Source organism: Myxine glutinosa, chromosome 5 (assembly GCF_964187855.1).
Source record: "Myxine glutinosa chromosome 5, kmMyxGlut1.1, whole genome shotgun sequence".
In the NCBI taxonomy this organism is placed as follows: Eukaryota; Metazoa; Chordata; class Myxini; order Myxiniformes; family Myxinidae; genus Myxine; species Myxine glutinosa.
Window position 1 is genome coordinate 98,560,996 of NC_136265.1, and position 25,806 is coordinate 98,586,801.

At 45.7% G+C, this 25,806-nt stretch overlaps 1 protein-coding gene across 1 annotated transcript in view; it reads right to left on the reverse strand.

Annotated features, from left to right (window-relative positions):
* Window positions 1-987: 987 nt before the first annotated feature.
* The window catches only part of LOC137428442 (uncharacterized), a 135,832-nt gene continuing 111,013 nt past the window's right edge, over window positions 988-25,806 (reverse strand). The window contains exon 3 of the mRNA XM_078778394.1: window positions 988-1,020. The gene's annotated coding sequence lies outside the window, so the exon portion shown is untranslated. The remainder of the gene's footprint in view (window positions 1,021-25,806) is intronic.

Consider the following 25,806-nt stretch of genomic DNA (forward strand, 5'->3'; position numbering starts at 1 on the left):
CCCCAGCCGTCTTGATCCGCCATGGCGCGACTTTCAAAATTCGAGTTTCGTAACACAAATTCGAAATTTCGCCGTTATAATTTCGTCGAGCGCAGTAACCGCGGGACCGCGCTCCGGATCGATTTGGTCGAGCGCCGTACGCGCTCCGGCTCGATTTTCCCTCCCAAAATTTGGGCCTAACTAATTTAGTCCCGGGTCCGAATCTCACTCCTCGACACCAATTGTTACAGACGTGGCTTAGATGTTAGTTTACCGAGCGGTTTTGGTATGACCACGTCTGCACAAGTTACCGATTATACTCGACGTTGACGAAGCCGCGCCACGCTGGCTCAATAAGAAAAAGAAGACACCCGGCTGGATTACAATAACACAATACGACACCAATGTTTCGATTCTCAAGTATATTCGTACGGAAAAGGTTAGATTACAGGGGCTAGAGGTATATTACAGGAAGACAGGCACTTAGACACACTCTTATATTAACCCCGGACAGACGACAGACACACGGGACAACGGCTGACTCACACGGGGGTTTGATGGCTAGGAAAGGCAGGATCGATGGCTCCAGGTCCTCCTGGGCTCGGGGCAGGGTACAGTACGGTCCGGTCCGGTCCAAAGATGCGGAAGGTTGCACAGCGCTCGAGGTGGTAACGTTCTTTCACAGGCGGGTTCTCTTCCTCTCAGCGGTCGTAGGCAACGTTCTTTCTCCAGCTAGGGGCGCATCTGACTCAGCGCTCGCAGGTGGCTTTCCTTCTCCAAGCTGGGTGCGCATCTCACGTCACATCCGGCGCGTGGCCGCGTATATCCGGCGGGGAGTGACACGCCCTCGGCACGTTAGCTCCGCCTCGTGGAATCGGCACGTTGCTTCTCATTGGGTGCGTGCGGGGGGTTTACCAGGCTCCGCCCTTGACGAGGAGCTGACAAGGAGCCCCTTCGTGGTAACCCCGTGGAGCGCATGGTCTATGGCGCTAATCGAGCCGGTGTGAGGACGCATCCTCCCCCGCTCCGCCGCCATCTCCTCTGTTGTTGTTGTAATTGTTGGGGAAGAAGATGGAAGGAGGTATGGGAAAGATCCTAAACTCACTACTGATGCCATATAATCACATTCTGGTGCAACGAAGAGTCATAATTAATGGAGACGAGGCCTTAACTGACATAGAATAAGAATAACTAGGAAGATGTCCGAAAGTTGTCTACGTGTGGTGCGGTGGACCTGGGCACGACATTTAATGGGGGAATAAGGGGAAGGTCGGCTCTACTGATTGTTGTTTACATGCAATGGGACTAGGGAATGGGGGATTGGGGAAAGTTGGGGAGTATTGGAGAAAATAGGGGAATATTTACAAGCGGATATGGAGGCCAAATTCCATATTCGCAACAATATTATCCTGATATATTGCATGATCGTATTTTTACAGGATGTTGCCAGAGATCGAATTGTCATTAAACCTACTATTGGGACAATGTTGTGGATTTGACTTTCATAACAATTAACGACAATTCGTCTCTTCGTCTTGAACGTGACACGAACGAGAGCGACATGACGAGTCACAAAATGATCCAAGTGCCGATCTTCGGAGCAGACCCTCAAGCGGCAGACACGGCTGCTGAATTGACACATTGGCTGAAAATCTTGGATAACCAATTCAAGGCTCAGGAAGCCGTCACCGATGAAACGAAACTAGAAGTACTGCAATCAAAGGTACACCATAATGTGCACAGGGCAATTGAACAATGTGAAACATTCGATGCAGCCGTGGCTGAGCTGAAGTGTATTTACATAAAAAAACGAAGCGCGGTCTATTCCCGTCATTTGCTCGCAATACGACGACAACAGCCCACGGAGACTTTAGATCACTTTGCTCAAGACCTCCGATGTCTACTGAACGAGAGTGCCCCGGAGGTACGTACTCATGAAGTCTGTGATGACCTTGTTCGCGATTCTTTCGTCACTGGACTTAGGTCCCCAGTCGTCAGACAGAGACTTCTTGAAGAAGCCGATTTGACACTCGCCGAAGCACTCCGGCTATCTCATGTGTATACCCAAGCACGGGAACAATCCGACGCGTATGAACATCCATACATCACTGCGGGGACATCTCGCCAATTTGACCGGAGAGAGCTACCGCCGAGGTCGTGGATGCAGCCTCAGCACCTCCGCCGGAATTGGAGACCCCAGCCACTCCCGAGGATCCCGATCCGGGCTTGACGGCAGCCACTGCAGCTGGACCCAAACCCGGAAGTAACGCTACGTGCAATTTCTGTGGGAATCGGAATCATCTCAGGTCTGTTTACCCAGCTAAAAATGTGACATGTCATTTGTGCTCAAAGCCGGGTCATTTTGCAAAAGTTTGCCGATCGTCGCGGGGCAAACGAGCCCGCTCGACGATGAATGTGCTTATCGCCGAGCCAGCGGACCGAGCGGTGCGCGGCGCGCCTCGCCCGACTTTGATGGGGATCACCCCTTCCCGTGGGCCCCAAGCTGAGAGCTCGACCTTGGTGAGACTCGCCGCGCCGACTAAACAAGTGGCGCAAACACGACAGTACGTGGTGCGACCATCCTTGGCCGGCATTCTTCCGACACCCTGCCAACTTCCTGGATCGGCCACCCGAACGGCCAATGTTGGCTTTGAAACTCCGCGCGTGGCACGAGCGCCCTCCGGAGGCTGCACGTATGATCTACAAGCTACTGTATCGGCACGAAAGCTGGGAACTTCACGCGTGGCACGTGCGCCCTCTGGAGGCGGCACGACTGGCCTACAAACGACTTCAATGGCACGAAAGTCTTTAGCTGGCGTTGGATCCACTCGCGAGGCACGCGCGTCTCGCTTAGACGACTCGATAACTACAGGTCCACCTGGCGTGGCTCGTGCTATCATCCCACTCATGATCGAAGGAATTTTTGCTAATGCTTTGATCGACACAGGTTCCACGGATAGTTATGTGGATTTTCGACTTGTGCAAAAACATGGATGGCCGATTCTTGGGACAAGACGCCGAATCTTTATGGCCTCTCAGGGGCTATGGCTCAGCACAAAAGGGGAATGTCGACTGAAGCTTGTGATTAAGGGACGAATGTTTCCGGATGTGCATGTAATGGTCTTACCCGCATTATGTGCAGAAGTTTTGCTAGGACATGATTTTCTCAAGTGACATGGACGTTTGGAAATGGAATTTGGTGGCACTGATACGCTTGCTGTGTGTGCTCCTGCAGGGTTGGAAATTGAGCCACTGTCGCTGTTCCCCAATATGACCACGGACTGTACACCTGCCGCGGTTAAATCGCGACGCTACTCACGAGCTGACGCGCAATTCATTGCGGAAGAAACGGCCCAGCTATTAAAGGAAGGTATCATAGAACCTAGTCGGTCGCCATGGCAGGCCCATGTTCTGGTGGTACGAAGCGAAGCGCATCGCAAACGCATGGTAATCGACTATTCGCAGACGATTAATCGGTTAACACAGCTGGATGCCTACCCCCTTCCGGGAATGGACTCCCTGGTTCGGCACATGGCACAGTATTCAGTCTTTAGCACTCTCGATCTGTGTAGTGCGTATCATCAAATCCCCATCTCCGAGGCCGATCGCATCTATACAGCGTTTGAATCGGGTCAAAGGTTATACCAGTTCACCCGGCTACCTTTTGGGGTCACGAACGGGGTCACTTGTTTTCAGAGGGCTATGGACGACCTCATCGCTAAGGAGAACTTGACTGATGTCTTTGTATATCTGGACAATCTCACGGTTTGTGGGTATGACCAGGAACATCATGATGCTAATCTGAAGCGCATCCTCGAGGTCGCGCAGAGGTATCGCTTAACTATGAATGAGGCTAAATGTCGTTACTCTGCTCGCACGATAGATCTTCTGGGGTTCACCGTGACCCACGGCTCTGTTGCTCCGGATAAGGAGCGTCTGCGACCCTTGCTCGACATGGCCCCGCCCTGCGATCGTGCTTCGTTGAAGCGTGCTCTCGGGCTGTTCACTCATTATTCTAAGTGGGTTCAAAATTTCTCTGTGAAGCTCCGCCCACTTGTGGACTGTGAAGCCTTGCCGCCAAGGCCGCTTTCCATAGCCTTAAGTCCGACATCGCTGGCGCCGCTGTGGCGACAATTGACGAAAATAAATCTTTTGTTTTGGAAAGTGATGCATCGGATCATGCGATAGCTGCAACTCTCTCCCAAGGGGGGGGGGGGGGGCGCCCTGTGGCCTTCTTTTTGCGAACTCTCTCCTCCGCTGAGTGGAGACATTCGTCTGTCGAAAAGGAGGCGTATGCCATCGTCGAGTCGATTCAGCGTTGGCGTCCCTACTTGCTCGGACGATGCTTCCAAATTATCACGGACCAACAGAGCGTTGCGTTTATGTACGACACCCGGCATGCTCAACGCATTAAGAATGAGAAAATCACTCGCTGGCAGATTGAACTCGCCGATTTCTGCTGCACAATAAAATATCGCCCTGGGAGGGATAAGCTGGATGCCGACGCCTTATCGCGGTCGGCGACATGTGCGGGCCTCATATCTTTGGAGGGTCTGCGCACTTTGCACGACACTTTGTGCCATCCCGGGGTGACGCGTTTCGCTCATTTTGTGCGTAGTCGTAATTTGCCCTACTCGGTTGAAGACATTCGCCAGATCTGTCGCAATTGTTCTGTATGTGCTGAACTCAAACCGCGTTTTTACAACCCTCCTATGGGAACACTGGTCCAAGCAACGAGGCTGTGGGAGAGATTGGCGATGGACTTGAAAGGGCCACTGCCGGCGTCACCGGCATCGAGTAACTCTCGTTACCTGCTCACTATCATTGATGAGTTCTCGAGATTCCCTTTCGCTTTCACGTGCATAGATATGACAGCTGCCACGGTTATCCGGTGCCTGCAGAACTTGTTTTCTATGTTTGGGAATCCGGCCTACGTGCAAACTGATCGAGGTGCGGTGTTCCTGTCCCAGGAGGTGAGGAACTTCTTACTCCAGCATAATGTCGCTTCTAGCTATACCACTCCGTATAGACCGCAGGCGAATGGACAGGTCGAATGCTTCAATGGGATTATATGGAGAGCCGTCACACTAAGCCTCAAGTCCCTCGGCTGAGGCCTAGATAAATGGGCTTGGTCGTTACCTGTGGCACTGAACTCGATTAGGACTTTACTGTGTACGGCAACCAACCAAACTCCCCACGAACAGATGTTTCATCACCCGAGGAGTTCGGGTAGTATCCGATCTTTACCTAGTTGGCTTGCAGAGCTGGGACCGGCTTACCTCAAACGTGCGGGTCGCATGAGTAAGTATGATCCACTAGTGGATAAGGTGCAAGTACTCCATGCTAATACCGAGCATGCTCGTGTGTTGATGGCTGATGGACGCGAGTCAACTGTCTCCGTACGCCACCTGGCCCCTTGCGGGGAAATCGACGAACCAATTTACGAGTCCATGGACTCTCCCGTTGCTCCACCTATGGAGCATCTGCCGGCCAAATCGCCGCCAAATACACCCCAACCTGTAGGCTCTGTGGTGCCACCTTCGTCACCTGACTTAGGTGGCTACTCCGACGCAGGGGACTCCGGACTTGGGGATGTAGTACGCGGTAGTTTCCGGACCCGTGCTGGAAGGGAAATTCATTGCCCCGATCGCTACGGATGGACTGACTGACATGGACGGACAATCGCTGCCCTGCTATTGCTGCTGCGTGCTTGATTCCTGCCTTAGCGGAGGTGTAGTTTTAATGGTGGGGAGAATGTAATGAAATTGTATCTAAGTTTAACCCAGGTGTTATGCTTTCTCCAACCACTGAGAGGCGTCTATAAGAACTCGGACGGCCATCGCTCCGGATCATTCCTGTGACATTTAACACGTAGACTCGAATGGTGCGTATATGTAGATGATCTAGGCTTGCTTGCACTGACTGATAATTGCTGAACTTCTCCTTGATTATATTATCCTGATATATTGCATGATCGTATTTTTACAGGATGTTGCCAGAGATCGAATTGTCATTAAACAGACTATTGGGACAATGTTGTGGATTTGACTTTCATAACAAGTACCAAAGCTCATCGTTGTGTTTTAGTACCAAGGCTCATCGTTATGTTTTAGAACCAAAGCTCATCGTTGCGTTTTAGTACCAAAGCTCATCGTTGTGTTTTAGTACCAAAGCTCATCGTTGTGTTTTAGTACCAAAGCTCATCGTTGGGTTTTCGTACCAAAGCTCATCGTTGTGTTTTAGTACCAAAGATCATCGTTGTGTTTTAGTACCAAAGCTCATCGTTGTGTTTTAGTACCAAAGATCATCGTTGTGTTTTAGTACCAAAGATCATCGTTGTGTTTTAGTACCAAAGCTCATCGTTGTGTTTTAGTACCAAAGCTCATTGTTGTGTTTTAGTACCAAAGCTCATCGTTGTGTTTTAGTACCAAAGCTCATCGTTGTGTTTTAGTACCAAAGCTCATCGTTGTGTTTTAGTACCAAAGCTCATCGATGTGTTTTCGTACCAAAGCTCATCGTTGTGTTTTAGTACCAAAGCTCATCGTTGTGTTTTCGTACCGTTACGGATTCGTCACTTCCGTTGTTGTGGTTTTCATCCACTGTAAACATTTTTGATTCCATGTACTATTATTGTTGTCGTTTGAGGGAAATAGAGTTTACTATTTTAAAAAGGTAAAAAAGTTAATGTTTTAAATGAAACCGGTACCGGACGACAACGAAGAGGAAGAGGAGGAAAGAAGGCGGAGCGAGTGAGTCGGACAAGAAGCCAAGCTGCTTCGAGGTCTGGAGCGAACGATTGGCGAACGAGAGTCACGAGTGAACTTTGGGTTTCCAGGGGCAAGAGATTCCTGCGACAGAGTTGTTATCGCTGTGACAGATCAACCTGCTGGTCAGGTTTTGCAGTTGATTCCGAGGAGAATCATCGTAGCCTCCAGAACGGGCCGTCGGCCATTTTGACTCGCGCACTTTGCGCATCGCTCAAGGTTTTTTCATTTCGCTTCAACCATTCTCACCGCATCCAGACGTTAATTTCGTGTGTGTGTGGAACGTGGCTTTTGAGTGGAAATCTGCGGTTCGCCGATTGAGAGCCGTCAACGTCCATACCTGAAGGTGTGATTTCCCCGTCGCTTCTCGAGGACACCTTCGCCCATCTTTAGCAGGGTAACTGCCAACCCAACGGGATTCTGGTCTCGATACGACATCGTACGGACGATCACTGGAGTGGATCGACTTTGGCTTGAAGCCGGAAGCAACTTTGGCTTGAAGCCGGGAAAGAGACATTGGGGATGTTCTTTTCGCTCACTGGGAGCACAGTGAGTTATATATTACGAAACTGATGGTACCATCATAGGAAATATTGGTTGTACAATTGATTACTATTGTTGTTGTACTGTTATTCTTGTGTGATCTTAATACAATACTTGTTTGTTGGTAACAATTGGTGTGGCTTCACCATTGATCTAAGACATACAGAATAACGCATCTTTCTGCCGTGACTCCTCTCGGGGCTCGGAGGTACACCATGACCGGGGTTTGGGGAGGAGCACGTAACAGAAATTGGGGGCTCGTCTTTGCTGACAAAATCCCCAAATCTCATCCGGGATAGAATTCCCTAACACTCGTCCAGGATCGAATTCCCAAACATTCCCCAAATTCCCAAATTTGGAATTTTTCTAACATTCCCAAAACTTTCCCCCCAAAAAAAAAAATTAAAATTTTTGGTGTGAAGGTTAACAGGGGTTAACTGATAGTCACCATGGTGTTTGATGCAGAAAGGTTTGCGGCGTCCCCTAATGAGGCACAGTTCCGAGCGTTAAAAAGATCGGAACTCTTGATATTGGCCAAATATTTTAACTTGGAGGTCCGAGTTAATATGAAGAAAGCAGAGATGCAGATATTGGTGGTAGAATCTCTGGTGGGACAAGGAACATGGAAAGAGGTAGCCTTGGATTGGTTACCCGAGGAAAAAGAAAATGTGGAGCTCCGGAAAATGGAGATGCAACTGCAGAGCCAGGAAAGGTTAAAAACAGAGGAAAGAGAGCTGAATAAGAACTCCAGGAGAGAAGAGCAGAGTAAAGGAGAGCTGAAAAGGAACTCGAGGAAAGAAGAGCAAAACAGGAACGATAACTCGAGGAAAGAAGAGCAGAGGAAAGGAGAGCCGAAAGGAAGTTAAAGGAACGTGACATGGAGTATCAGAAGCAACTTAAACTCAAGGAGCTGGAATTACTGGGAGAACGGAGAGAAGTAGTATCCATGCCGGCTAGTTCGACAACTAGTCAGAACACTTGGGATGTTGGTAGGCATGTGAGGCTGGTTCCACCCTTCAATGAAAAGGAGGTAGCCAAGTTTTTTTTACACTTTGAGAAAGTGGCTCAAATGCTAAAATGGCCTGTGGGGTCCTGGACTATGTTTGTGCAAAGCGTTCTGATGGGTAAAGCTCAAGATATCTATTCGGCTTTACCGATTGACCAATGTGCAGATTATGAGATAGTGAAGAAAACCATTCTCAAAGCCTATGAATTGGTCCCTGAAGCTTACCGGCAAAAATTCAGGAAAGACAGGAAGAGGGAGAGTGAGACCCATGTGGAGTTTGCCAGAATGAAGGAAACCATGTTTGATCGGTGGTGTGACTCGAAGGGGATTGGGAAGGACTTCAACCTGTTACGACAATTGATCTTGGTCAAGGAATTCAAACAGTGTGTCCACGCGGACATTAAAGTACATCTGGATGAAAAGAAAGTACCAGAGTTGCATGAGGCAGCAACCGTGGCAGATGACTATGCCTTGACACACAGGATGGGGTTCCACAAACCTAACTTCCCGCCTAGAGTTAGCCAGGGGAGTTACGGAAAATCGGGTTCGGAGAACAGATATTCATGGAGGCGGCCAAGAGATGACTATGGGGACAAATCTGATACCGCGACTTTTCGGGATCAGAAGACTACAGTTCCAAGACTGACTTATCTTCCGGGGGGCCCGAGGCAGACCACGAGTTTTTCCTCCGGGCCTACTTGCGCTTTTTGCAAGAAACCTGGGCATTTGATGTCCCAATGTTATGCCCTGAAAAGGAAAAATCAGGAGCGGAGTCAGACTAGTACAACTCTGAATGCATTGGCAAATGCGAGAAATTGTCCTTGGAGGACAGTGCCTTGTGAAGGTTCCCATGCCAAAGTTACGGCATCACAGAACGACCTTGTTCAAGAGGGTTACAAACCTTTTATTTCAGAGGGGTTTGTGTCACTGGATGGGGACTTGACTAACCAGAGACCTGTTCGGGTATTGAGAGACACAGGCGCAAATCAATCTTTGATGCTTGAGGGCATTTTGCCATTGTCAGAGAAGACGGCAACTGGTGTTAGTGTTATTTTACAGGGGGTCGGTGGCTATGTTAAAGCTCCACTTCATGTCATCCATTTGAAGTCTGATTTGGTATCAGGACCGGTCACCGTAGGTTTACAAGCCACTCTTCCTTTAAAGGGAATCTCTTTTGTTATCGGGAATGATTTGGCCGAGTGTCTGGTAATCCGATGTTTGTTGAAAAACCTAGTATGGAAAATAACACCGCACAGTTAGAGCAGGAGATTCCGGGTATCTTTCCATCCTGTGCCGCGACTCATGCTATGGGTAGGAAGCGCTCTGAAGAGAAGGAGAAGGTGCTGAAGTCACGCTTTGCACAGGCACTTCATGTCGAGTACCCTGAAACTTAGTGTCAGCACACACAAGTCATGAATGGAGGCAATGTTGGCAAGCTCTTTGTAGGTGGACTGAACTTTGACACAAGTGAAGATGTTCTGGACTCTATCTTTGGCAAATATGGACCACTCTTGGAAGTGCTGCTGATAAAAGGCAGGGAGACGCAAAAGTCGAGTGGGTTTGGCTTTGTCACGTTTGAAAACACAAAGGACGCCAAAGATGCAGAAAAGGATTTGCATGGCAAGGATTCGGATGGTCGGACCATAACCGTAGAGAAGGCAGGCCATGGGCGTCGAGGGGGCTACAGAGGAGGAAAACGTGGAGGTAGTTTCAGGGGTGGCTATGGCTCCCGGGGTCGGAGTAGTCGTTTTTTGGTGGCAGCCGCAGTCGTGATTACTACGGAGGCTCCCAGCAGCAGCAGCACAGTTTTGGCAACTCTCGACGGGATGACTATTACGGTGGTAGCCGAGATGGGGACCGCTACTCAAGTGACTACAGCACCCGACTCTACAACCGTGATTACGATTTTTATGATCAAGAGAAGAGTTGGAAGCACTGAGTGCTCAGGAGCAGCCGAGCCAAGATTCCTACACGGATTAACCCGTGAACTCCACGTTCCTAAATGCGTTCATACAGTGAATACTTCCAGGCCTCACCACCCAACCACCATGAAACCTGGCTCTCAGCTCGGCCTCCTTCAAAAAGTGCGATAGATTTGCTTTGCTTTGGATTACTGATCACAACCCCTTAACCTTCATTCAAAAAATGAAAAAATAAAAATCAGAGGTTGATGAGATGGAGTTTGGCTTTGCAGGAGTTCAACTTGGAAATTGAGCATGAAAAGGGCAGGGACAATGTCGTTGCTGATGCTTTGTCCAGAGTGAACTAACTTTGGAAATTCCTGTAGATGGTTTGGAAGTTTTGTTGCTTTATTTTGGGGAATATTAATTATTGTTACTCATGGGAATTGATCATTTGGGTGTGAGTTTTACTTTTGTTGGTTAAAAGAGTTTTTGCCTGCAAAGAAAGTTTTCACGATGTTCAAACTTTTCTTTCTTGAGGGGGCGAAGTGTTACAGATTCGGCACTTCCGTTGTTGTGGTTTTCATCCACTGTAAACATTTTTGATTGCATGTACTATTATTGTTGTCGTTTGAGGGAAATAGAGATTACTATTTTAAAAAGGTAAAAAAGTTAATGTTTTAAATGAAACCGGAACCGGACGACGACAAAGAGGAAGAGGAGGAAAGAAGGCGGAGCGAGTGAGTCGGACAAGAAGCCGAGCTGCTTCGAGGTCTGGAGCGAACGATTGGCGAACGAGGGTCACGAGTGAACTTTGGGTTTCCCGGGAAAGGGATTCCTGCAACAGAGTTGTTACCGCTGTGACAGATCAACCTGCGTGTCAGGTTTTGCGGTTGATTCCGAGGAGAATCATCGTAGTGCCGTTACGCCTCGAGAACGGGCCGTCGGCTATTTTGACTCACGCGCTTTTTTCATTTCGCTTCAACCATTCTCACCGCATCCAGATGTTAATTTGGTGTGTGTGTGGAACATGGCTTTTGAGTGGAAATCTGCGGTGCGCCGATTGAGAGCCGTCAAACGTCCATACCTGAAGGTGTGATTTCCCCATCGCTTCTCGAGGATACCTTCGCCCATCTTTGGCAGGGTAACTGCCAACCCAACAGGATTCTGGTCTTGATACGACATCGTACAGACGATCACTGGAGTGCATCGACTTCGGCTTGAAGCCGGAATCAACTTTGGCTTGAAGCCGGGAAAGAGACATTGGGGATGTTCTTTTCGCTCACTGGGAGCACAGTGAGTTATAAATTACGAAACTGATGGTACCATCATCGGAAATATTGGTTGTACAATTGATTACTATTATTGTTGTACTGTTATTCTTGTGTGATCTTAATGCAATACTTGTTTGTTGGTAACAATTGGTGTGGCTTCACCATTGATCTAAGACATACAAAATAACACATCTTTCTGCCGTGACTCCTCTCGGGGCTCGGAGCTACACCGTGACCGGGGATTGGGGAGGAGCACGTAACAGTACCAAAGCTCATCGTTGTGTTTTAGTACCAAAGCTCATCGTTGTGTTTTCGTACCAAAGCTCATCGTTGTGTTTTAGTACCAAAGCTCATCGTTGCGTTTTAGTACCAAAGCTCATCGTTGCGTTTTAGTACCAAAGCTCATCGTTGGGTTTTCGTACCAAAGCTCATCGTTGTGTTTTAGTACCAAAGATCATCGTTGTGTTTTAGTACCAAAGATCATCGTTGTGTTGTAGTACCAAAGCTCATCGTTGTGTTTTAGTACCAAAGCTCATCGTTGTGTTTTCGTACCAAAGCTCATCGTTGTGTTTTAGTACCAAACCTCATCGTTGTGTTTTAGTACCAAACCTCATCGTTGTGTTTTCGTACCAAAGCTCATCGTTGGGTTTTCGTACCAAACCTCATCGTTGTGTTTTACTACCAAAGATCATCGTTGTGTTTTAGTACCAAAGTTCATCGTTGTGTTTTAGTACCAAAGCTCATCGTTGCGTTTTAGTACCAAAGCTCATCGTTGTGTTTTAGTACCAAAGATCATCGTTGTGTTTTAGTACCAAAGATCATCGTTGTGTTTTAGTACCAAAGTTCATCGTTGTGTTTTCGTACCAAAGCTCATCGTTGTGTTTTAGTACCAAAGCTCATCGTTGGGTTTTCGTACCAAAGCTCATCGTTGTGTTTTAGTACCAAAGCTCATCGTTGTGTTTTAGTACCAAAGTTCATCGTTGTGTTTTAGTACCAAAGCTCATCGTTGTGTTTTAGTACCAAAGCTCATCGTTGTGTTTTAGTACCAAAGCTCATCGTTGTGTTTTAGTACCAAAGCTCATCGTTGTGTTTTAGTACCAAAGGTCATCGTTGTGTTTTAGTACCAAAGCTCATCGTTGTGTTTTAGTACCAAAGTTCATCGTTGTGTTTTAGTACCAAAGCTCATCGTTGTGTTTTAGTACCAAAGCTCATCGTTGTGTTTTAGTACCAAAGCTCATCGTTGTGTTTTAGTACCAAAGCTCATCGTTGCGTTTTAGTACCAAAGCTCATCGTTGGGTTTTCGTACCAAAGCTCATCGTTGTGTTTTAGTACCAAAGCTCATCGTTGTGTTTTAGTACCAAAGCTCATTGTTGTGTTTTCGTACCAAAGCTCATCGTTGTGTTTTAGTACCAAAGCTCATCGTTGTGTTTTAGTACCAAAGCTCATCGTTGTGTTTTCGTACCAAAGCTCATCGTTGTGTTTTAGTACCAAAGTTCATCGTTGTGTTTTAGTACCAAAGCTCATCGTTGTGTTTTAGTACCAAAGCTCATCGTTGTGTTTTCGTACCAAAGCTCATCGTTGTGTTTTAGTACCAAACCTCATCGTTGTGTTTTAGTACCAAACCTCATCGTTGTGTTTTCGTACCAAAGTTCATCGTTGTGTTTTCGTACCAAAGCTCATCGTTGGGTTTTCGTACCAAACCTCATCGTTGTGTTTTAGTACCAAAGTTCATCGTTGTGTTTTAGTACCAAAGCTCATCGTTGCGTTTTAGTACCAAAGCTCATCGTTGTGTTTTAGTACCAAAGATCATCGTTGTGTTTTAGTACCAAAGTTCATCGTTGTGTTTTCGTACCAAAGCTCATCGTTGTGTTTTAGTACCAAAGCTCATCGTTGTGTTTTAGTACCAAAGCTCATCGTTGGGTTTTCGTACCAAAGCTCATCGTTGTGTTTTAGTACCAAAGCTCATCGTTGTGTTTTAGTACCAAAGCTCATCGTTGTGTTTTAGTACCAAAGGTCATCGTTGTGTTTTAGTACCAAAGCTCATCGTTGTGTTTTAGTACCAAAGTTCATCGTTGTGTTTTAGTACCAAAGCTCATCGTTGTGTTTTAGTACCAAAGCTCATCGTTGTGTTTTAGTACCAAAGCTCATCGTTGTGTTTTAGTACCAAAGCTCATCGTTGCGTTTTAGTACCAAAGCTCATCGTTGCGTTTTCGTACCAAAGCTCATCGTTGTGTTTTAGTACCAAAGCTCATCGTTGTGTTTTAGTACCAAAGCTCATCGTTGTGTTTTCGTACCAAAGCTCATTGTTGTGTTTTCGTACCAAAGCTCATCGTTGTGTTTTAGTACCAAAGCTCATCGTTGTGTTTTAGTACCAAAGCTCATCGTTGTGTTTTCGTACCAAAGCTCATCGTTGTGTTTTAGTACCAAAGTTCATCGTTGTGTTTTAGTACCAAAGCTCATCGTTGTGTTTTAGTACCAAAGCTCATCGTTGTGTTTTCGTACCAAAGCTCATCGTTGTGTTTTAGTACCAAAGTTCATCGTTGTGTTTTAGTACCAAAGCTCATCGTTGTGTTTTAGTACCAAAGCTCATCGTTGCGTTTTAGTACCAAAGCTCATCGTTGGGTTTTCGTACCAAAGCTCATCGTTGTGTTTTAGTACCAAAGCTCATTGTTGTGTTTTCGTACCAAAGCTCATCGTTGTGTTTTCGTACCAAAGCTCATCGTTGTGTTTTCGTACCAAAGCTCATCGTTGTGTTTTCGTACCAAAGCTCATCGTTGTGTTTTCGTACCAAAGCTCATCGTTGTGTTTTAGTACCAAAGCTCATCGTTGTGTTTTAGTACCAAAGCTCATCGTTGTGTTTTAGTACCAAAGCTCATCGTTGTGTTTTAGTACCAAAGTTCATCGTTGTGTTTTAGTACCAAAGCTCATCGTTGTGTTTTAGTACCAAAGCTCATCGTTGTGTTTTCGTACCAAAGCTCATCGTTGTGTTTTAGTACCAAAGCTCATCGTTGTGTTTTAGTACCAAAGCTCATCGTTGTGTTTTAGTACCAAAGCTCATCGTTGCGTTTTAGTACCAAAGCTCATCGTTGGGTTTTCGTACCAAAGCTCATTGTTGTGTTTTAGTACCAAAGCTCATTGTTGTGTTTTCGTACCAAAGCTCATCGTTGTGTTTTAGTACCAAAGCTCATCGTTGTGTTTTAGTACCAAAGCTCATCGTTGTGTTTTAGTACCAAAGCTCATCGTTGTGTTTTCGTACCAAAGCTCATCGTTGTGTTTTAGTACCAAAGTTCATCGTTGTGTTTTAGTACCAAAGCTCATCGTTGTGTTTTAGTACCAAAGCTCATCGTTGTGTTTTAGTACCAAAGCTCATCGTTGTGTTTTAGTACCAAAGCTCATCGTTGCGTTTTAGTACCAAAGCTCATCGTTGTGTTTTAGTACCAAAGCTCATCGTTGCGTTTTAGTACCAAAGCTCATCGTTGTGTTTTAGCCCCAAAGCTCATCGTTGTTGCCAAAGATTAAATACATCAGGTTCTATATTTTTTGTTGTTTTTTCTCTACAATCAATGAGTAGATGTGTTTTCTATTCATGTTTAAAACATTGATAGCATCTCCAGTTGACATTTCTATAAACTGTTCCCCTGATTAATCCATACCTGTTTCAGCAGTACGCAATTTATCCAACGATAATATCGGAAACGCTTTCTTTCATTTTACGAACTTAGAGGGAAATAATAGTTTTGGCAACTATTACATTTAACAGATGACGTCAGCGTCTTTACAATACCCACGACAAATGACGTGTTATACCTTACGAATCCCTGCTTTTCCCATGACTTGAAATAAAATATCTGATTTTCAAAAGTTATGTTGCTCTTATTCCATAGTATTTTATTCTCAATTTTATTCTCATCAGGTTTAGTCCGGCAGATATGTGAAGAATTGTGGTAGAATTGTGCCTTTGATGATACAAGCATGAAACTTGGCACACAGTTAGGGTATACCCTTACAGTGAAATTTGGATGTAGGGGCATTCCAGATTTCTCCTTGGCCCAAAATGGCGGCTAAGAAGGACATATTTACCTATTATTTCAGACTTGTCATTTGTGCTGCTATTGAAACACAATGTAATGAGCATATTATAAATTGTCATGTACATGCTATGCAATACCTTCATACTGGGTTCAAAAATGGAATCTACGGTGGCCTATAAGGGGCAGAACAAATGGTTTACCATTGCAATAGACAGGACTGGTCTAGCGGTTTAATTATTTAACTTTGCATGACTATCTGATTTCTCCTGGGTGTAATTTTGGTTCAATACCTTTATATGAACAACTTTGATGTAGCTTTATGAACTTTCCTATCATAGACTAGGTGACTATAAGGAACAATGCAAGGCTAGTGAAAAGTTACGAAAGCGAATTACTATATTTATGATAATAATGTATGTATTTCTTTTTCAGATGATAACTCGACTGCACTGCACCTTCGCTCATTGACTGTAGTAGCTACCTAGATTTGGTTCCCAATTTGTATATTGATTGGATGGTGGTGGTGGATAATGCTTAATTGACGATGGCCAACAAAAATTTCAAGCTATTAGACCCCCAAAGCCCTAGTACATCTGGAACAAACATGCCTTATCTGACAGATTGGGAGAAGTGTGTGTTATGTCAGGAGGTCACCGATGAGGCCCTTGCCTGTCCAGCTGATTCCAAGCGAACCACAGGGTCCGGATACCAAACTCTTGCAGATTATCTCCTCACCTTCAGCCAGATGGGCTGCCTGCCAAAATCTCTAGAACTGTCCCGCCTGGACGATGGTGAAGGTATCCAGTCAACCTTCCAGAGCCACAAGGCTAAGTGGCATGATTCATGCAGACTGAAATACAACAAAACTGAACTGCATCGGGCACAAAAAAGAGAAACGTCTAGTGAAGAAACCGCAAGTGTCTCAAGAAAGTACACCCGTCACAGAGTACATGTAGACCACACACAGCCACAGCCTGAAAAGTGTTTCTTTTGTGACAAACCAGCGGGTACTAATTCTCTGCGAAAAGCTTCCACCTTCGACCTCGATAAACATGTCAGGACAGCTGCCCTGAAACTAGGAGATCAGGCACTTCTTGCTAAACTGAGTGCAGGTGACCTTATAGCACAAGATGCACAGTACCACGTGAAGTGTCTGGTGTCACTTTATAACAAAGCAAGGGCCACAAGCACAACACTGAATGAACAAGATGATATCAATCACGGTATAGCACTTGGAGAGCTAGTGTCCTACATCGATGATGCCCGCACAGATGCTCTTGTGACACCAGTGTTCAAGCTGGTAGACCTAGCAAGACTATACACCACCAGGCTGGAACAGCTTGGAACAGTCTTGACCAGGCGTGTCCACTCCACCAAACTCAAAGATCGAATCATGACATATTTTCCAGACCTAGAGGAGCACATGTCCGGTCGAGATATTCTGCTTGCTTTCAACCAGGATGTTGGCTCAGCCCTTCAGAAGGCATGTGATCACGACACTGACAGTGATGGAGTTTGTCTTGCTAGAGCCGCAAATATAGTTCGTAGAGACATGTTGAAAATGAACTCAACATTTAGTGGTTCATTTGAAGCCCACTGCCAAGAACATTCGGTACCTAATTCGCTTGTATCACTAGTTTCTATGATCTTGAATGGTCCTAACATCCAAGAGCAGTCAAGCCACTCGTCGGTATCAACACCTACTCTCACAATCTCACAACTCCTTATGTTCAACAGTTACTCACGCCGCAGAGAGAGTAGCAGTACTACCACGTCCACGAGGCACAGTCACAATCGGGAGACTCCCCTGCCTGTGTACCTGGGCACCCTTATCCACACAAAGACTCGAAAAAGAGACCTGGTTGATACTATGTTCAACCTGGGTCTCTCGATCTCCTATGACAGGGTGATTAGCATCTCCACGGACTTGGGGAACAGAATCTGCCGTTTCTTCCAAAATGAGGGTACAGTTTGCCCCCCTGAGCTAAAAAGTGACCTCTTCACAACTGGGGCAGTGGATAACATTGATCATAACCCCAGTTCAACAAGTGCCCACGACTCCTTCCATGGCACTGGCATTTCACTTTTCCAGCACCCAAATAGCGATAGCCGTGGAGTTCAACGGGTAAACCCAGATGACACATCAACAACAGATGCACACCTGCCACAGTCATACACCATCGTACCTCCTGTTGTTCTGGGTAAATGTGACCCACCTGTACCCAAGCTAGCGGGTCCCAACAAAAGCAACTGCCAACTCATCCCTGAAGCAATGCAGATTGAGTACAGGTAACTGATTATTGTGTTTGAACTGTGGACAGTTATATGTGTACCTAAATAACCAAGACTTGTTAACTTGTGTGGACTTGTTTGTTCTTAATTGTGTTCATTATCTTGCATTTTGACAGGTGGCTGGAGCAGATGGAGAAGACAGTGCTATCTGACACACCACTTAAGGGAGACGAGACAGTATCATGGGCTGGATACCATGCCAGCAAGCAGTCTATTCCAGAAGAACCAGAGTGTAGTGTGGCCTTAACTTCATTGCTGCCTCTCTTCTATGACCAGGCAAAATCTGTGGCAATGATTCGTCACTCCATGGATGTCATCAAGAAAGCAATCGATATTCTGAATCCAGGTCAGATCCCTGTAATCACACTTGATCAGCCACTGTACACACTTGCCAAACAGATCCAATGGAGATGGCCAGAAACACACGGAGAAGATCACTTCGTCATGGTCTTTGGTGGACTCCATATTGAGATGGCAGCATGGAAAACCCTCGGTGACCTTCTGGATAGCAGTGGGTGGACAGGCGTTCTGATGCTTGCAGGGGTTGCTACAAGTGGTACTGCTGATTCCTTCCAGAAAGTGACCCATGTGACACGCACACGACGAGCACACCAAGTCACAGCCAGTACTCTCTATCTTCTCCTGAAGGAAGCCTACAGCCAGTACACCAGTGGACTAGATGAGGGACAGGATACGATACCACTAGATGACTGGTGCGGTGAACAAGCCAATGCAAGTCCACAGTTTCAGTTCTGGTTCCTAATTATGCAGCTAGAACTGGCAGTCCTGATCTATGTGAGATCCGTCCGTGAAGGAAACTTCCAACTGTACACTGATGCTCTGACCAAGCTTGTACCATGGTTCTTCGACTTGGGACATACAAACTATGCCAGGTGGATCCCAGTTCACTTGCGCGACATGGTGACACTTGCAACAAAGCATCCAACTGTATACGCACAGTTTCTGGCAGGAAACTTCACCATGAAGAAGACTACACGTGCATTCTCTGCCATAGCCTTAGACCAGGCACACGAGCAAAATAATGCATTGGTGAAAGGTGATGGAGGGGCTGTAGGTCTTACGGAGAATGCTGCAGCTTTGCGCCGATGGATGGTGTCTGGTCCAGAGATGGCCAAACTGATCTATAAGTTCGAGGCCACAACAGAAAAAAGAATTAGGAAAACTGAACTAAAACACCATGAACAGACAAAGCACACGCAGGTAGCCTTTGCTCGAGATGTGAGAGCACTCACCCGTGTCATAGGAGAGATGGGGAACCCATTCTGTGATGACAGCAAAGATCTCTTGGTGCTAGACAGCAGAGACCTGGCAGACCCAGCAGTCATCAACACCCTTTACCAGATCGAGAAGCTGGGAAAAGAACAGTATGACACATATGTGAACGAGAGGCTTGTACATCAGACAAAGCCTATCACTGACCCAATAAAAAGAAACAATCTCCCTCTCTTCAGCCGACCCCCAGTCAGAGAGAAGTCAAGAACAGAGTTGAAGGTGGTATCTCTGAAGAATGACTGCGTTCTGTTCTCCAGGCTGTTTATTGCATCCCAGACACGGAATGGAGATCTTGATGAATTCTTTGCACATGAAAACCAAGCTTGTCCCCCTGCATTGTCACAAATGGGCAAAATCCGGCTTGGAACCAAGTCTGATCTGGTTGGGTGCTTAGAAGATCTGATCACCTCACGGGAAAATGATGATGTAAGCCCCCCTGTTGAAGTCATGATCCTGGATGGAGCAGCCATCGTGAACATGCTGGCACCTCGTAATGCGAAGACCTTCTCTGAGTATGCATCACTAGTATTCTTGCCATACATCACATCTCAGATACAAAATAAGAGCAGGGTTGATATTATCTGGGATGAATATTTCCCAGACAGTTTGAAAGCCGACACCAGGAAGACGAGGGGTAAAGGCACCAGGAGACGAGTTGAGCCATCTAGTTCCATCCCTCGAAACTGGCAGGCCTTCCTTCGCATAGACGAGAACAAGGTGGAGTTGTTTGACTTTCTAGCAACGAGGATAGCAAACATTGAGACTGACAAGCAAATCGTCACCACAAACCACAAAGAAGTTTTTTGTACACAGCCACGAGATGTTACTGGTCTTTCCCCGTGTAGTCACGAGGAAGCAGATACAAGGATACTACTCCATGTCCAAGATGCAGTCAGACAGGGCTATACCAAGGTGTCAATCCGCACAGTGGACACAGATGTTTTGATCCTTGCAGTGGCAGCAACTGGATATCTTGACATCGATGAACTCTGGGTTGCTTTTGGCACAGGGAAGAATTTCAGGCACTTGGCAGCTCACGAGATGGCTGTGGCACTGGGACCAAACAAGTGCCGAGGGTTGCCATTCTTCCACGCCTTCACTGGGTGTGACACCGTGTCCTGCTTCGGCGGAAGGGGGAAGAAAACAGCATGGGAAACATGGAAAGCCTATGATGAGGTCACCTCAGCTTTCTGCGCACTGGCTGCCACACCAACCATTTCAACTGCAAATGACAACATGGATCCACTGGAGCGTTTTGTTGTTCTGCTCTATGATCGAACAAGCAGCCAGGAACATGTTAACGATGCCCGCAAGCATCTCTTCACCCAGACTGGTAGATCAATAGAGGCTATCCCACCAACGCAAGAAGCCCTCAGACAACACATCAAGAGAGCTGCCTACCAAGCCGGCTTTTGTTGGGGCCAGATGATGATTTGCGCACCTGAGCTCCCATCGCCAAGTGAATGGGGTTGGAAACAGAGTAATAACGGCTGGGGGATATATTGGACAACCCTCACAGAGGCAACTGAGGCATGCCGACAATTGATTAGATGTGGATGCAAGAAGGGTTGCAGGAAACAGTGCAAGTGTGTTAAGGCCGCACTCCAGTGCTCAGCTCTGTGTCACTGTGCAGGGGAGTGCACACGATAGTATACAGGAGGAATAACACACCTGTTACATATACACAAACATGTGGAAGACTGTTTTGTAGACTGTTTTATAGTGAAAGTCACTTCCACAGCGTTAATGTGGCATTTTCACTTCATTTCCATTGTGTTTCTGGAGTTTGCTCAAAATAGCTCAAAAAGTAATTATTTTTGTAAAGAATAAGGACCAAATAAATGTTATGTGAGTTTGTTGACATTTAATTATGATCTTACAACCTGTTTACGTGAAAAAAACATCATAGGTGTGCTTGAGCAATAAGTAAATCTAGTTTTATAGACATCGGTACTGTGTATCTTATTATCCGTAAACGGCCATTTTTAAAATGGCCGCCATTTTGTCCCTAGGAAAAGATTTGAATGCCCCTATATCCAAAAATCTTCCTAGTAGTATGCTCTATCAGTGTTCAAAATTTCATGCTTGTATCACCAAAAGCACAATTTTTTCACATATCTGCTGGGCTAGTTAACTCACAGAGCTGATCTTGCTCAATTTTGGGGTCCTTTTCTAATGGCCCTTCTGACGACACCCACCAGAATGTGCCCGGCAGACGTCCATTTCCTTACATGGACTTGCACATGGACCATTGCTATATACATGAAAATTGGTTAACTTTCCAGCTAGGCTGACCCCCCTGGGCTCCCGGTCTACAACTTCCTTCTCAGTTATCTTCTCTGCCGGTCCTAAAACTGGGTTACTCTCCATGTTGCCATCTCATTCATTCTCTGCATTCAACAGCATTTCCATATATCTTTTCCATCTTCCTTTAATTCCATCTGGGTCCACAACGATTTGTCGCACTTCATCCTTTAAGCAACTCACCCCCATCACATCACACCTCTCTTTCGCTATCTGCTTTGCAATTCTGAATACCGCTCTCTGACCCTCTTCCGAATCCAAGCATTCTCCGAACATTTTCCTACATGCCTCCTGCGCCTTTGCTACCTCTTTCTTTGCAACCTTCTTGGCTGCCTTATAACTTTCATGCTCTGCTGTTTCTGCTCCCGTACCCTTCGCCTTCTGCCACTCCTTGAACTTCTTCCTCTTCTCATCAATCCTCTTTCCAACTTCATCATCCCACCACCATGTTTCCGAGTGCCTCGGTGGTCATTTTGTCCATCCACATACCTCACCAACGGCTCCCAGCAGACTAGCTTTCATTGACATCCATCCACTTTCAAGCTCAACCACATCATCCTCTGCCCTTCTCAGCCTCTCTTTTGATGCCTCCCTTACTGTCACCTCTTTCAACCTCCACACCTTCATTCTCGGTTGGTACTTCACCCGCCGAGCTCTCCTCGCACCTTTCACCCTTACGTCGCAGACAACCAAGTGGTGCTGTGAAACAGCCTCCTCCCCCGGGATCACCTTTTTGTCCCAGAGGTGCCCCCTATCTCGCCTACGCACCATCAGGTAGACAACGGTTGTCGTCGACCCACCTGACGTGTATGTAACAAGCTTATTATCCCCTTTCTGGAACTGAGTATTACAAATGAACAAACCAGCTCCATCAGCAAACTCCAAAATCCTTTCACCTTCTCCATTTCTCACACCATATCCGTAACCCCCATGAACTCCCTCAAAACCATCCATACTCCTTCCCCCATGTCCATTTAGGTCTCCTCCTACCACAACAACTTCCTCATCTTTCACGTTTTCCATCAGCTTCTCTATCGCACACCAGAACTTGTCCTTCTCTTCATCGCTCCGACCAACCTGCGGAGCATATCCCGAGATGACGTTCACCAAGAGCTTTCCAATCATCATTTTCACCATCATCAACCTTTCACTCACTCTCATCACACTCACCACACTGTCTACAAACTCCTCAGAAAACAGGACACCAACACCATTCATGCCCTCCAGGCACCCTTGCCACACAAAGTTGTATTTCTGTCCCTGCCTACCCTTCACCATTCTCACACCACTTCCCTTCCATCTCGTCTCCTGCACACAACATATGTCCACTCTTCTTCTGACCAATACTTCCACCACTTCTCCTGATCTACCTGTCATTGTCCCTACATCCCATGTCCCAAACCTCAGAAACCGATCTCCACGTCGGGCATCAGACGTTTCGTCGTCATAAATGGAGTGATTTCCACCCTTGCTTCGATCGGGTTCCCCACCTTGAGTTTTGACGAGAGGGAGTGGGGTCCCCCACGGGGTACTTCGGGCCGTACCCTGCCCATATCTAGTTGTAATTGTCATGGTTCTCTTTTTGAGGCAATGTTTTTCTGGCCGGATGCCCTTCCTGACGCCAACCCTCTTAGTTGCCTCTTACGACACGCAGGGATACGGTGTACCTATTCTAAACCGGGGTACACACCGGAAATATTATGTTGTAAAGATTAACTTATTGATTTTGGGGTCGAAGGTCAAATCTATAATGGGTCTAAAACTTGACGACGGCTGAAGTGATCTAATTCAAACTTGGTACAGGTATGTATAAAATTGTAAAGATTAAGTGATTCGATTTTGGGGTCAAGAGGTTAAAGGTCAAAGTCTGTAATAGGTCTATAACTTGAGAATGGCTGAAGTGATCTTATATTAACTTGTAATAGATCTATAACTTTAGAACGGCTGAAGTGATCTAATTCAAACTTGGCACAGGTGTGTATAATATTGTAACGATTAAGTGATTCGGTTTTGGAGTCAAAGGTCAAATCTGTAATGGGTCTTTAACTTGAGAATGGCTGAAGTGATCTAATTCAGTGATCTGAAGAATAATTTCCCTGAATAAAATAAAAAAATAAAAAAACATTTAGAGGCCATTTTTCCCCACAAAGCGGGGGTTGGCCTTTTTCTGGCACCGTGGTTGTTGTTTCTTTGGTCCCCTTTTGAATATGGGACAATAAAGATTTATTATTATTATTATACAAATTTGGTTAGGGTATGTATAATGATATAAAGATTAAATGATTAGAATTTGAGGTCAAAGGTCAAAGTTTATTGTAGGTCTATAAATCGGAATGGCTGAAGGGATCTAATTCAAACTTGGTACAGGTATGTATAATGATGTAAAGATTAACTGATTATATTTTGGGTTCAAGAGGTCAAAGGTTAAGGGTCAAAGTCTATAATAGGTCTATAACTTGAGAATGGCTAAAGGGATCTAATTTAAACTTGGTGCAGACATGTATAATGATGTAAGGATTAACAGATTAGATTTTGGGCGTCCCAAGGTCAAAGGCGAAAGGTCAGAGGTCATGTCAGGTAAAAATGTGAGAACTTGTGAACAGCTGAAGGGATTTAAATTAAAACTTGGTACAGGTATGTACAATGATGTAAACATGAACTGATTACATTTTGGGGTCAATAGGTCAAAGGTCAGAGGTCAGGTCAGGTAAAAATGTGAGAACTTGTGAACAGATGAAGGGATTTAAATTAAAACTTGGTACAGGTATGTAAAATGATGTAAACATGAACTGATTACATTTTGGGGTCAATAGGTCAGAGGTCATGTCAGGTAAAAATGTGCTCAATTCGGCTCAGCTTAATGGATTTAAATCAAACTTGATACAAGTATTATAATGATGTAATAATGTGGGCGGAGGCATATCAGTCGACGTCGTGACGTCGAAGAATGCCGTTCTTGTTATTATCATTAATTTCTTTCGCAAAATTATCTTTCTTTGCGTTTCTCAAAAGTTTAGTTGGTGTGTTTTCATATGTTGTGTATCTTAACCGAGTATTAGGGCATGGATTATTTTTTATATCTGTTATACAAATTTTTTCCTGTTTATGGATCGCAGTAATTATTATTTTTATTTTTATTTATACAACATTATAATGATCGTGTGAGCTCGTGTGAGAGTTCGTGTAAGTCCCCTTTCCCACTTTCACGAATTCGCGCCGATGTAACATTGTGGCAAGTCGTAGGGAAGACGTGGGAGTGTCGTAGGTGTAGTCGGGGGAAGTCTTTAGCAGTCTTCCCCCGACTTTAGCAGGATCAAAATGAGCCGGTAGCGCAACGTCCTGTTTATTCTGCTGTGCAGTGCAGGTTGCAATGTCATACTGGTATCGTCGCAGTTCTGCATAGCTCAGTGCAAGCCCTTGGCGATTCAAGAAAACTAGCCGAAACCCGTGGAACATCCACGGAAGGGAGGATGTGGTGTATGGATAGAGTGTACCATTATGGATGGCATCGGGGATTTGCTTGTCCGAGTAAGAGTTAGGAAGAAAGATGAGAATGAAGAGTGCGTATATGAACAACGTATTTATTGCAATCTACTTAAATGACAACGCTACGATATACTTTTGTTAAATGAATGGATTCGTAATAGGAATCGGCATAGCACCACTCTGGTCGCACTGGCGCATTGGTAAGCGTCAATGTCAAGGCAGAGCAGTAGGAATATAATACAATGAACGCAGTATCAGAGGTTGAAATTATTTTAAAACTTCTGGATAAACAATGTTTGGGGTAATAGTCAAGCCTCTGACGACTCCTTGCATACTCGTATTATCAACCTTGATATACACATCTTTGAACGACCGTGCTCTTGAACATGCCACATATAACTGGCCGTGGGAGAAGACAGGAACAGGCAAATAGATACCCCGTTTACGGAATGTTTGGCCCTTGGCTTTATTTATGGTCATTGAATATGCCAGGCGAACAGGAAACTGAGTTCGCTGTAGAACGAAGCATAAACTGGCATCAGATGGGGCGAGTCTGATACGGGGTATAAGAGCTCGTTGTCCCTGGTGGGCACCTGTTAGTATTTCTGCATCAAGTACGTGAGAATGAAGGTGGTGAAGGCGAAGTCTAGTGCCATGGCAAAGACCTTGACGAATATCGAGATTCCTGAGAAGCATTATAATAGTCCCTGGTTTGAGGCTTAGATGGTGGGGCGGCATCCCCGAAGGTGTTATGCTGTTGAGAAACTCAATTGGATAGCTCTGAGCCTCTTCATTGTCATCAGAAATGGCACAATCAGTGCTGTAGTAGACTGTCTTTGGACCAGGAATTCTGTCCAAGACCTCATCATTTAGCTTCAGAGTATGTTCGTTGGTGGGGCTCAGAATAACCGTTTGAGCAAGATTTGCTTCTGA